The 13978-nt window shown below is 20.3% G+C and overlaps 2 long non-coding RNA genes across 3 annotated transcripts; one reads left to right on the top strand and one right to left on the bottom strand.

The window, feature by feature from the left end:
* Positions 1-6624: 6624 nt before the first annotated feature.
* Positions 6625-7468, top strand: LOC105360595 (uncharacterized). The gene is made up of 3 exons (XR_912812.1): positions 6625-6701; positions 7242-7298; positions 7394-7468. It is a non-coding gene; the product is annotated as an uncharacterized LOC105360595 (long non-coding RNA).
* A 2700-nt stretch (positions 7469-10168) lies between these two features.
* Positions 10169-12158, bottom strand: LOC105360594 (uncharacterized). 2 transcript variants are annotated; one of them, XR_912810.1, is made up of 5 exons: positions 12108-12158; positions 11214-11270; positions 10728-10775; positions 10325-10381; positions 10169-10238 (listed from the first exon to the last, which is right to left on the bottom strand). It is a non-coding gene; the product is annotated as an uncharacterized LOC105360594 (long non-coding RNA). The 2 variants fall into 2 exon arrangements; XR_912811.1 differs by having other exon boundaries at positions 10203-10253.
* Positions 12159-13978: the final 1820 nt, after the last annotated feature.

The raw sequence follows: 13978 nt of genomic DNA, 5'->3' as shown, positions 1-13978 counted from the left end.
ATATTCAAAATGGTAGTGATGCATTTCTAACTTTAGTTCTTTTTAATTAGCTGACTAACTGAGTCATAAAATGATCAAGTTTTTAATCGTATATTTCAACGATTTAATATTAAATTAAGTTTTATTAACATAAATTTATAATTTTGTTTTATTTGTTAAAAACATAACTAATATAAGTAACACAACGATCCATTATTAAATAACATTTGTATATTGTTCTTTACGTCTTCCTCCTGATACAAATTAATAAAAATGCCCAAATTATTTCTGGAATTCTTTTAAAATGAAGGAAAAAGATATACATCTTATATATATATATATATATAAGATATACTATATATATATATATATATATAGTATTTTAACAGTTTTCGATATAAAACGATTTTATTCTGCTTCCAAATATCGTAAATATTTCATTTAGTTTTTTTTTTATATTAAATAAATCATTAAAAAATTTACTGTAATTTTTAGTTATTCATGAATTATGTAAAGAGCCTTGTCGCGAAGATTGCAGAGTAACTTTGAGTAAAAGTACGTAAAATAATTAAAACCTATACTAATTTAACAATTTATTTGAATTTATATAAGTATAAATAATAAAAATAAAATAAATGTATCTCTTATTGTAGAAAGAAAAAATATTACTTATCACAAATCAAAAGAAAAGCAACAGGAAGAAATATCTAAAAAGCAAAGAAAATCAAACCGGAAGTCACGATCTATGAAAAATCATTGCAAATAAATAATAATTTGTTACACAATCGATATATTTAAAAAAAATTATCTACGGATATAGATATTATTTATCTATTATTTATCTACATCTATGGAGCTTTAAAAATTGTTTTGTATGGAGTATGATTATTTGAAATACAATGATGTTATTAATATTTCATTTTATGTTTATTTATTATTTACTTGTATAAGAGTTTACATTGAAATAATGTTAGTTAATTTTTATATTGATTCGTTAATACAATATTGAATATGATGTTGACAAAATTTAAAGATTTATTTAATCACTTTAATTACATTTGATTATATTATAATATAGTATAATTATAAAAATGGATATTAAAAATATTTTTGTTTAAAAGAAAATTTATTAAATTCAGCAAAATTAAAAATTTACATTATTAGGATTTATATACGGATTATCAATCTTCATAAATCGAAGAATTATATAATAACGATATCAATATGGCTTTACAAGCTATTTATGGACTTGACTAAATTACATATTAATGTATAGTTAAGTAACAAATTACTAAAAGTAATTAAAAATTGAATTACAATTCAATAATTGTACTGTTATCCATTTTTAATATAAAAAATAATACTGTAACACTTTATAATTATACTATATTGATTATTCTCATCGGAAATCTAAGAGTATGGAATGTAATGATTTTGATTTTAAACTAATACTAAATATAATCTTAAGTGGCTTTATAATTTTGTACACATAAATTTTGTTTTGATACGTAAGACAAATTTTATTTTGCTTCATATACAGAATTTTTCACTATATTTAGCAATTTAAATTTTATTATCTGAAATTATAACATAAATTAACCAATTGAAAATTCATTATCGTGTGTTGTTTAGAAATTTATAACCATGTAAAGTGTTATGCTATATGTTTATATTCATCGTTTAATAAGTATGAAACAGTTTGAATAAATCGTACAATTGTTAAATAGATTAATTTGGTATAAATTTCTACAAATTTAAAACTACATTTGAATATGTGTGAAAATTATTCTAAAATGAATAGTTAATTTTAGTTTAATTTTAGAAAATAATAGCATCTATGTTTTTTTTTACGAAGCAAATGCTTGGTAAAAATCCTTCATCTTTCTTGGTAAAAATCCTCATCCTTCACTTTAAATTTGAATTGGTAAAAAATATTATTGTAATTATAAATTTTGCCGATTATTACATATTTCATATTATATATTACAAATTAAAATTTATTTAGATCAATTTTTTCTTTAAGGTTTTTTTATTCGATTATATAAATTTTATTTTACACGTATATAATTTTCAATCGGAAAATATAATAATATATATTTGATATTCATAGATGCATACCATTTTTAAATAAATGTATACCGATATTCCTATAAGATTTTCACATCTTCTAAAGTGTGTCAGATCTTCCGCAATAATGAATTAATATACATTTTTAAAATATTATTAGTGATGGTATAGCTTTCGTAGACTGCTTATAATACTGATGAAGCAACTGCCGCAAACTTCTTTATACTTATTACTATCCCAACAATTTCTTAGCAAAATATATTGTTAAATATATATTGTTTTTTAATTACAAAAATTAAATAAACAAATTATTAGTTTTCAGTATTTGCACTTACATAAAACTACGTACTTCGATGTATACAAATAATTAAGGCTGATAAATTGAATATTAAAAATTATTAAAACTCAGATTTATCTATCAATCAAGAACTTAAATTAGTAAGATATATCATGTGATATTCACATAAAGATAAGAGCTTGAAACTTTTCAAAACATCATCCTATGTACTCTAAAATACGTTTTTTTATTTATCTTGAGGTTTTCGAATTAAATATTCACATTTATATTTTAAAACATTAATAAAAACTTACTTCAATTTATTATTAGCCTTTTATTATACAAATTAAATATTTATTGTATACACAAGTATTGAAATAACTACAAGAAAATTTTAATCGCAAATATATGTTAAAAATATCTTAAATTAGAAATTACGTAAAAATTAACTTACTTTCATTAATAGGTCTCTGGTTTTTAATTAACATTGAGTGTACAAAATTTGTATAATAATAGCGCTTTGAAAACTACTTGAATTTAAAATAATAAAAGTTTCAAATATATTAATGATCGCTAATAGCAATCCAAATAAGTAATAACAAATGGATATATACTTTATCATTAGGATCATCATTCGGATTTTTCATTAGGATTATTCATTCGTAGTTTCGCAAGGGATAAAGTATACAAATAATCGTTTGAAGGATGCAGGAGAGTGATGCAAATATACTCTGTAGTCGTATTTACCCTAAATACAGAAGATAAAAAGAAATGGAATGTGTCATCAAGTGAATTAGTAATATTTTATATAATAATGTTCCTTATTCGTCGCATAAATAATCTGAAATAAAGTAGCCAAGATTTAAGACTTACATAATCTATAAATAAATTATTAGACGAGATTAAATTTTATTTATTTCGTCAACATTACTCATGCATATCAAGAAGATATCTTTGTAAGGATTTTATCGTATATGTTTATTATATATTTATTGAATATTTTTAGAATATTCTTCAATACAATATCTTATGTATATCACTACAATATATATATATATATATATATATATATATATATTTATCTGTTTTATTATTTAACTGAGTAGATAAATGTATGTTTATAGTTCTCATAAGTATGAAAAAATATAGGAAATTTTTATTTTAGAAAATTAACTCTATTAAAATTGTGTTAATTAATATTCGATTCGATTGCATAGAATTTATAATAATGATAAAACAAAATATTTTATACGTAAAGATATATTTATGAAACTACAAATTACATTTCATTTAATCAGAAAATTCAATACCTGTACCCTCTCATCTGAACGTGTACTTGTGCAAGTTATATATAATAAAATTAAAAATATGTATTCATATTAACATAATGTATTGTAAATCAATTTTCGTACTTTTCAATAGTTAATTTTTATTATTATTAAGACAATATATTACAACAACATAATAATAACTGTAATAATATTAAAAGAATCACGTAGAACGAATGAAATTTAAATCTATCAAAACCATCAGAAACTAGTGAATTATGAACATTTTCCTACACTACTTTTAAAGTTTATAAATATTCTGTGACAATAGTTATATAAGTTAAATTACACAGATTAATTTTTCTAACAATAGTTAGATCAGAAAAATGAAAATCCTTCCAGCTTATAATACGTAAAATGATCATTCCATTTTCCAAAATTTATTTGGCATATTTTTATGAACCATATATATTTGTAGAAAGTAAACAAACAAAATCTAAAATATTTCTAATAAAACTGGAAACATTACAAAGCAATGGATACTGGAATTAGGAATTTCATACACGACCAACCTAGACGCGAGGCTGGCTATTTTATGTTTCACAGAATCACGCATGCGTTTCTTAAAAAGTAGTCTTAAAAAAGCTTTTAAAATATAAATGAATTGAACAGAATACCTCCCTCATCAATTGTAACGTTATAAGAAGTTTTGTACGAAACGTTGTAAGGAATGTTTTTTTTCATTTTTAAATTTATTCAATATGCATAATGATTTATAGCAAATTTAAAAAATTAAATTTATTTCTCATTTATTGATTATTATTAAAATAATATTACTTATTGCTGTAAGATAACTAAATTATGCAAAGCTCATTCAACATTGAAAATCCAAAAATGTAACAATGTAAAAGGCATAATGCAACTATATTATTTATTTAATATAATCTAAGAAATGAGTAAAAAAGAAGTGCAGAAAAAAATAATATTATTAGAATATATTATAATATCGTTTAATGAAAATCTTACAATAACGCCAATATCTATTGACTGTATACCAAGAAATTCGTAAAGCGAATTTATAATTATACTTGATAAATATTTTATGCAGCTGTTATTTCGATGTTCACTATTATATATATATATATATATATATATATATATATTTATATATACAAGCCTTCATTTAGTTACTTGATAATAAGTCCAATAAAAGAACATACGACGAATGTATATCATTATCCTTATTCATCATTACTATTTCAATCATTTTTCAAAGTCAATAAAACCAACCCCCAATAAAAGGTACGTAAAAATATACGAGTTTAATCTGAATTCATTTGCATGGGAAATTGTTTTAAAATGAATGATAATATCTTAATTGTTATATGATAAATTTAATTTTAAGGAACCATAAATTCCCGTTGAAAACATCGGTATTAGTAAAAACAAAAGTTAATTTTTAAATGTAAATCAAGACAATATGTTCTCATTATTCAATGATAGATATATACATTTAAGAACTTATTGAAATATTATTATTTAATAGTATATGATAAACTGTGGTATTGGACAAATAAAATCTATGTTATTAATTTATGTATATTAATAATTATAATAATGGATAAAATACAGATAATAAAACAATTACAAGAATTACAGTATTTTAATAGTCATGTTATTCTAAAAAAAAATTCTAAATAATAAAATTCTAAAAAACATATATAGTAGTAAATTCTATTTTGCTTATACATATTTCTGCACTACATGTGGACATAAAGATACTCATATATAAAATAATGATAAATTATAAAAATATTAATATCTTCGTAATTATTCTATTTTGTTTGTTTTTTTGTGTAAAACACATTGAAGGTACTAAAATTAGTAAATATATATCTACAATAAAAATAATAATACAATAATAATCTTAATATTATCATTTTACAATCTACAGGAAATAGTTCTCTTTTCACAAAAGAAAATTGCTTGACCTGCTGTAATAGTATGCATTCTATATTTTATTATTGATAATTTATCGATCAAGCTTAATAATTCCTGTCCTAAAATATATTCCTAATATTAACAATTTTTAACGAATCATATAAAAATATGAATATAATAATAAAGTATTTAACTAATTTATTATTTAATATTTTCATAATATATCAATAAATAAATTTTCACATCAATATTGTAAAAATTATTCATCTAGAAATAATAACAGATTTTTATGAATATTTATTTTTATAATTAATTTTCTAGTTTAATAATAATTATGCGTAAAGCGAAAATATTTAATGTTTACTCTTAAATTTTTGTAATATTTTAAATAAATTTTGAATTTTTTTATCATTTATTGAAATATAAATTAATTTTAGTAAATCAGAATTTTCAAAACTTTTATCCCTTACATGTATTACTTTATTATATGCATATAATATTTTATATAATTATAGCTTTTGTAATTAATGATAAAGCCGATTGCGAAGAAAGGTGTCTCAAAAAATTTGCTAGTAAGTTTAGAATTCATAAAGAAAACTTTTAGTCTAATAGTACAAAACATCATAATAATACTAATATTAATAAGTACTTGTAATTAAATTAATATAAATGTAAATGTTTATCTAAATTCATTTTTTAACTTTTTTTTCATTTGTGCGTACACAAAATATTTTTAGATACCATCTAATTCATTATAAATGTTTTATGTAAATCATAAAATATCGAACAAATATAAAACATTTATTTATTACATAATTTGTGAATATTTTTTATGACATGCAACCTTAAAAGAGCAAACATCATTGGTTTGAAGCAAATATGGATATCAAATTTTCAATTTATATAGGACTAATTAACAAAATTAATTATGTAAAATCCAAAATTTACCATTTTGCTATAGAATTTTAAAATCCTTATAATAATTTTAGATTAATTTTAATACAATTAAAACAATTAATTCAATAATAAATAATGAATACTAATTTAATATATTTTAGTGTATTGTTGATTGTGTTATTTTGAGGATATAAGTATTAATCTAATCTATTTATATTTTTAAGAAACGCGGAAACATCGCTCTATGAGGGCATGCATTTTAGATTGTGAAAGTAAGTCCTATGAACGAATGTGTGCGTTTATTTTTAGTTTGCATAAATGTGTCTGCTTATTCGTACAAATAGTGCACACCTAATTTTAGATTAATTTCAAATAGATCAATTTTTCAAAAAATTAAACTTTCAAAAATTTCAAAAAAAGTAATATGTTTAATCCTTTGTTCCAACTAAAATATTCCACATTATAGCATATAACATACCAAAAATCGGTTATAAATTTTTCAAGATATTTAGAACGTAATATTAATAATAAAACCCATTACAATTTTACTCAAAAATAAAAAAAAAAGTTTTATATTGCTATAAAAATATTATTTTCTTACATACAATTAATGACGATAAATTTAAACATTCTTTTTAACAAATTTTATTTCTAGAGCTGTTATGTATATTAAAATATAATAATTAATGTTTAACAAATCAGTCTTATAATATTAATTTTTATTTATTTTCTAATAAATGATTAGTTAAAGGTAATAAATTTACAATTTTTATCAAATTTACTTTTAATATCAAATATTAAATGTTTTTTAGCTCTAGTTACTGAATGCCAGGGCGATTGTAAAAATGCCTGTCGGATTCTTCATAACAGTATGTACCTTTCATTCTGTTACAAATATTTATTTTTCTCGTTTTTTACATTATAAATATTTTGGCTTTTATAAAAATAATATATTTATTTACAGAACGTGGAAAGTCAAATAAGAACAAATCCTCTAATGTAGAAGTAGATCTGAAAATTAAGAAAAAATAATTCCACATTATAATTTATATATATAGTATGTTTTGGAATGAAAAATTTATATTAATCAATGGTAAAGCAATTTTGGATTGTTGAATTTTTTTCTCGTCTCGATATTAGTCTGATATTAATAAATAAAAATATATTTCTCGTCAATATATATTAATTGTTTATTCAGTAATACTCGTGATTTTATTTATTCAATGTTCTACATTTTTTGCGACACATTTCAGATTTCAATACTTATGCTTTTAAAACTGATCATTATAGCTAACCGACCAATATGAAACTATACCCTCATAATCTAAAGACTCTAAATATGGAAATAATTGTAAGACATTTATAAAAATAAATGACATTGACTCGTACTCGCTATGCTCATTTCTGACGTAAATTTTTTGTTGCATATCTAAATTTAGTTATGTTTTATCGACATACATCAAAAATTCTCAAAACTTATTACCATCATTCATACGATTATTCATACGATTGCATTCCATGAAATGAACTTTTTATAATACAATAATTACTCTTTTTCATTTTTTTCCTATTTCATTATATTTTCGTATTTTATTACCGTATTTTACTTTCCTTTAACTTAACCCTTATCTTTATTATAATAAAGTTCTATTTTATTTCCTATTTGTTTTTTATCATGAAATACATAGACTTAACAAATACAAGTCTAATATAGTAAACCTACTTTCTTTATCTTCGAGAATTTATAACATATTAAAATATATATGTTTATCTTTCAATTTGTGTATTTCTAGTTTAAAATTTTCAATATCACTTCGTGTTTGTGTAATGAAACAACATATTATTTTAAAAACATTTTATTTAATTGTAACTAAAATATATTGTTATATTTAAAAATAATTAATTAAAAATAAAATTGATGTTCGTACAGAAGAAAGAGCAATTTATTAACTGATAAAGAGAAACTAAAATTTTACAAATTTAATTTAATTGAGTTGAGTAACTATTAATCATACATATATCACATTCTTGTAATTATTTTTAAATCGATCTAAATTTTCTTTTGTAAATTATCTTTTAAAAAATGGATTCATATAAATTTGAATAAAAACTCATTTAAAGATATTTTTCTTTTTGTTTCAATCTTTTGTCCAATTGTCTTAGCTTTATCTTCATTTTATTTCCACCTTTACCAAAGCAAATAATAAGGTTTTAAGCCATCATGTAATATAATAACTCATACATACATACTATTTTTATAACTTTTTAGTATCTGTAAGAATTTTTGTTCAAACTTTTGTTTGCATTTTCGATAAGTATCGATACACATCATAATGGGTTCTTCATAAATGTAATTTTTTTACATCACTATGTAGAATCCTTTTATATTTAACTTACAATTAATACAACTTTTAATTCTTAGAATGCAATTAATATTATAAGATTACAATATTTATACGTTATTAGTATACTTTTTTATCATAAATTTATTTATCGGTCGATTTTTTCTTTCAAACTAGATCATTATGTGATGTTATTATATTACAAAGTTTGGTATTTAATCCACCTGTAATCATAGCAATACTTTCGTTTTAGTCACTTTCAAATCTCGCGTACTTCCGCAAAAATATTAAATATTATTAAATAAGGTAACAGTATTCTTTTCTTCTAGACAATATAACGATTGCCAAATATTCTTATTAATTATTCTAATCTCCCTCCAATAAAACATTTTCTATACAACTATCAAAATAACAAATATTTAAAGTCAAAATATGAAAAAACTACAAGTAATATTTTAAACATATTCTTGTTTTATTTATTATCATTTTATTTTACGTAAAAATTATTTTTAAGTACTCAGTATCTCCAGGTCTGCGGGTCTGTAATTATGAAATCATATCTATAGAATGTTTAATTTTTTATTCATCGTTTTTTACAACATGAATTTTGGAATTATTTAAGTCGTAACTTCAATATATCCTAAATTTTAGTATTATTATAAGCGTGTCGCAATTCTATTAAGCAACATAGAGGTAAGTAATAAAAAGTAAACAACATATATAATAAAAATCCATTAAGAAAGAGGATAGATTTATTGATCTGATTCATCTGATTCTTAAAGTAAATAAGAAAAGGAGAGATGGTGAGAAGAAAATTAAAAAAAATAATTTAACTATTTATTTTCATTAGCGAATAATTAATATTTATTAGCTTACACACTTCACAGAATCAAAATAGTAAAATGAATTAACATCGGGATTCTACTCCAGGCATAAAATTTAAAATGGAGATATCCAGAATAGCAACATTGTCCTTCAAAACTATACAAAATTCGTAAAAACAAGAAGCTCACTGCATAGATGATCCTACACTTGATTGTTCTAACGGAAGTGGACACTAATGATTACAATTGATTTAATTATATCCATCCATAGGTATACGTGAAAACATATTATAATATCATTAATCTGCTTTAATGATAAATAAAATAAAATAAATATGTATATTTGAAAAATTATCAGAAATAAATTTAAACTTAGAACAATAGCTTATAAAAAAACTTTCTATTTCTTTCTTTTTCCTCAACATAACTCACTTTAATGCCACATGAACACAGTAGCCTCAGTGTTTATAAAAAAATTCTATTATAAATTCAATTTTTGTATTTATTCGGATGTTTGTATTACAAAATTGTTTTATTAAAAAATATTGTATATTAATAATAAAGATAATTTAAGTTTTTGATTTATTTATAGCAGTATTTTTTATCCCTAATTGGAGTGGCATATTTCGCTTTTTTCCACGTTCTGAAAAACATATTACTTCGATAAAATTGAGAATGTCCAGAGTGAAAAATTGGAAATCGACATAATTTCTATTCTATTTTACTTACTGTTATGCGCGCTTCTACATGCATCCTTACAATCACCTTGACATACCTCAATAAGTACTAAATATATATGTATATATATTATCAATATTAAAAATCTTATAAAATTAATTATATAAAATAAAATTTTTTAAAAATATTTATCCCTTAATTTTAGTTTATATGTAAATTTATTTTATGGTGAAATATATAGTCGTAAAGAAAGTGTGATTAATATTTTAATCTCAATAATATAATATTTAATATTCTAATAAAATATTTGTAATAATTATGTACTTGAAGAACAAATATTAGTTAATTCTGTATACATCTAAATGTAAGAAGTAGCATTATTATTACTAACATAATCTAAAAATTTTACATTATTGATAAAATTAAAATATGAGTAAAGATACAAATGTCTTACTTTCACAATTTAAAATACACTGTCTCATTGTCAAAAAATTTTGGGACGCTAAAAAATAAAAAATAAATAACTAATAAGAATATTTCAATCTATATTAGATAATTTGAGTAAGAATAAAAATAAGTAAAATGGAGATAAATATAATAAATATAAAAATATATACGTTTATTTATTTTAATATTTTTTTTCTTTTTACTATTTTTATAGTTATTAATGCATGAACTAATTTTACTTAAAACTATATTATGTGAATTAATATAATACATTCATATAAATTAATATATATTATCATACATGAAATTTTCCATGTATAATTGTGTATATATTTATGAATATTAATATTAAAGTTACTACTACTATTACAACTACTAATATTACTTCTTCTATTATTACTAATACTATTATCACTACTATTATTACTACAATTATTGTTGCATTTTATATTTGTACATATGTAATTTATATAAAAATGATTGTATTACTCACAAGAAAATTTTGTGTTACATTTATTTATACATTCCTGTTTATCAACTGTTGCGAAAGCTACAGTTAAATACAAAAGATAAGCAAATTAATTATATACAATTATAATTATATAATAAATATTAACTCATAATATTTGTATATTAATTTAAACATTAAGTGCTGAAAGTGTAAGTAATAAATAAGAAAAAACAAATATTTAATTAAATTTTCACTGTAATAAGTTTCTAATAAAATTTTATATTGAAAAATAGCGAAAGTGATCCAAATTCTTTAACTTATTATTTTATTCATCGACAGCATCTTAAAAGATAATTCTTACTATTACTCATATACACAAATTTTTTAATTATGTATTTTATAATCATCAAATATTATTTAAGTAATTATTTTCAAAGTAGTTAATAAGTTAAAAGACATATAAAATAACTTCATAATTAAGATATTCATAGAAATATAAAATAAGTTTAAATTCATAAAAATTTATGTAATTGGGTATAATTATTCACAAATATAATTTTAACTAAGCGACCCATATTATGGACTAATTATGAGTTTATGCAATATTACCAGTAAAATCCTTTCTAAAATGTTAAAATTATTGTATACTAAATCTTTAGTATAATTATTAGTACATAATAATATTAATAAAAAAGAAAGCTTCAATTTATAAAAGTCCTTTATTTTATATTTCCTCGAAATATCAAAACATCGAGAAAAATTCATAATTATTGATTTTTTTTAATTGTAATTAATGTTTTAAAGAGACTAATTCTAAACAAAATTTTTTTTTCAAACAATAATATCTATAAAATTTTTAATGATTATAAAAATTTTTGCATGTATTGGTATTAATAAATATTTATTATTATTTATTTATATAAATATATATCATACTATTGCAACAAACAAAACATTGCTCTTTTGTGAAAGAAGTGACTACTCCTGTAGATTAAAAAAAATTATATTTTTAATTTTATGATTTTTACATGAATATATTTCAAACACAGTTACCTTCACTAAACTTGGTAAAAAATAATAAACAAAAGTAAATAAATGTTAAAGCATACATTTTTAAAAACTTAATATATGAAGAAATAGGTATTAATATATTCTTTGAAAGTAAAACAATAAGTACAAGGAATAAAAATATCTACTCAAGAATGGAAAAAACCATCGTATTTTTGCTTAATACTTATTTTATTCTACAATTATTTTAAATAACAAAGCTATTAAAAACTACTATCAATTTTATATTTTGATTACTTTTATTCGGAAAAAAATTAATTAAGTAATAAAAACAAAAAATTCTTATTCTTTGATTTTGGGCTTTTTAAATATGAAAGGAAGTTAGAAAATAAATTACGATTCTTTAATTATTCTAATCAAATTATGTTTACTTTAAAATCATAAAAAATTTATTTATTAACACCTTTAAAAAACTTAAAAACACAATAGTTGTATTATTAAAATAAGAAAAATAGTAAATATTATATAAATAATAAAAATTCTATTTTTATTCTGCAATTGATCTATTTTATTAAAAATAGTTAGCAAATATTTTTAAATATTTTTAAATGATACAATTATGAAATTAATAAACACTAATAATTAGTTGTAAATTAAAAATTTATAAAATTATATCGAACGAAAAAATATTTGAAAAGTACCACAGCCTTTATATTAATATATATCACAGTAATAAAGTGATATAAGCAGTATTTTTTTGTAATTAATGTAATAAAATATAATATAACAAAATATGTTGGAGAATAAAGTGATAGTAGTAAGTGATAGTGATTAAATAATTTTCATTATTTTTCATTTCTCGTTATAATTTTTTTAGTAAAACTTGAAGCCTGCTAATATATATTAAAAATACTCATTTTTAATAAGGTGGTGATAAAAATGTATAGAATTGAATTACCATAAATCATGCTTTGATAATTAATTAGCCTGAAAATATGAAATAATCTAAGAAAAATATGCAGGAAAATATTATATATAGTTTTAATTAATTAAATTGGAATTAAATATTTATTTTATCTTTTGTAAAAAATTATAATCTTTTTAAATTTCTACGATCTAATAATTAAATATTTATCTATTATAAACATATTTATATATAAATAGTGATATTGAGTTATAACATCTTAAAATTAAAATGCGAATATTCCCGAATTATTACACATTTTTATTATAGAATACCCTCTATATTATACCTTCTATATTATAGAATACCCACGCATACTCAGATTTACATTTACTAAATAATCCTAATTAACAGTACTAATTTTATATTTTTTTTTGCAATTAAACTTGACTTTTTTAGTCTATTAATTCTGATTACTCCATACACATTTTCTTTTAAACTTATATTTTGCCCCAGTAATATATATTTCGTTTATACAATTATTTTCGAATAAATCTTTTCAACCACATTATGTAAAATTCCATCCTGCTATTTCGGGTTTCTACTATCCATTTTACAATCCTATTATTCTACTATCTACTATTTATTCTAATTACTGATCAACGCACTTTCTCGTCACTTTCTTCGTCACCTTTCCTATCTTACTTCTACATTAGCTTAATATCAATCTAAACAAATTTTTTTTAATAATTTGGTGCATTTGTGCAAATTTATTTTATATTTATGTATTATGATTTACTCGATGTTTCATTTTTGAAAAACATAAAAATTTTAAACTATAAATAAATTTTTCAATTTGAGGATTAATCAATTCATAACATATCATATATAGTAT

This window comes from Ceratosolen solmsi, unplaced genomic scaffold (assembly GCF_000503995.2).
Source record: "Ceratosolen solmsi marchali unplaced genomic scaffold, CerSol_1.0 scaffold47, whole genome shotgun sequence".
NCBI classification, from domain to species: Eukaryota; Metazoa; Arthropoda; class Insecta; order Hymenoptera; family Agaonidae; genus Ceratosolen; species Ceratosolen solmsi.
The sequence above is the reverse complement of the archived record's forward strand: the minus strand, read 5'-3'. Positions and strand labels throughout refer to the sequence as shown.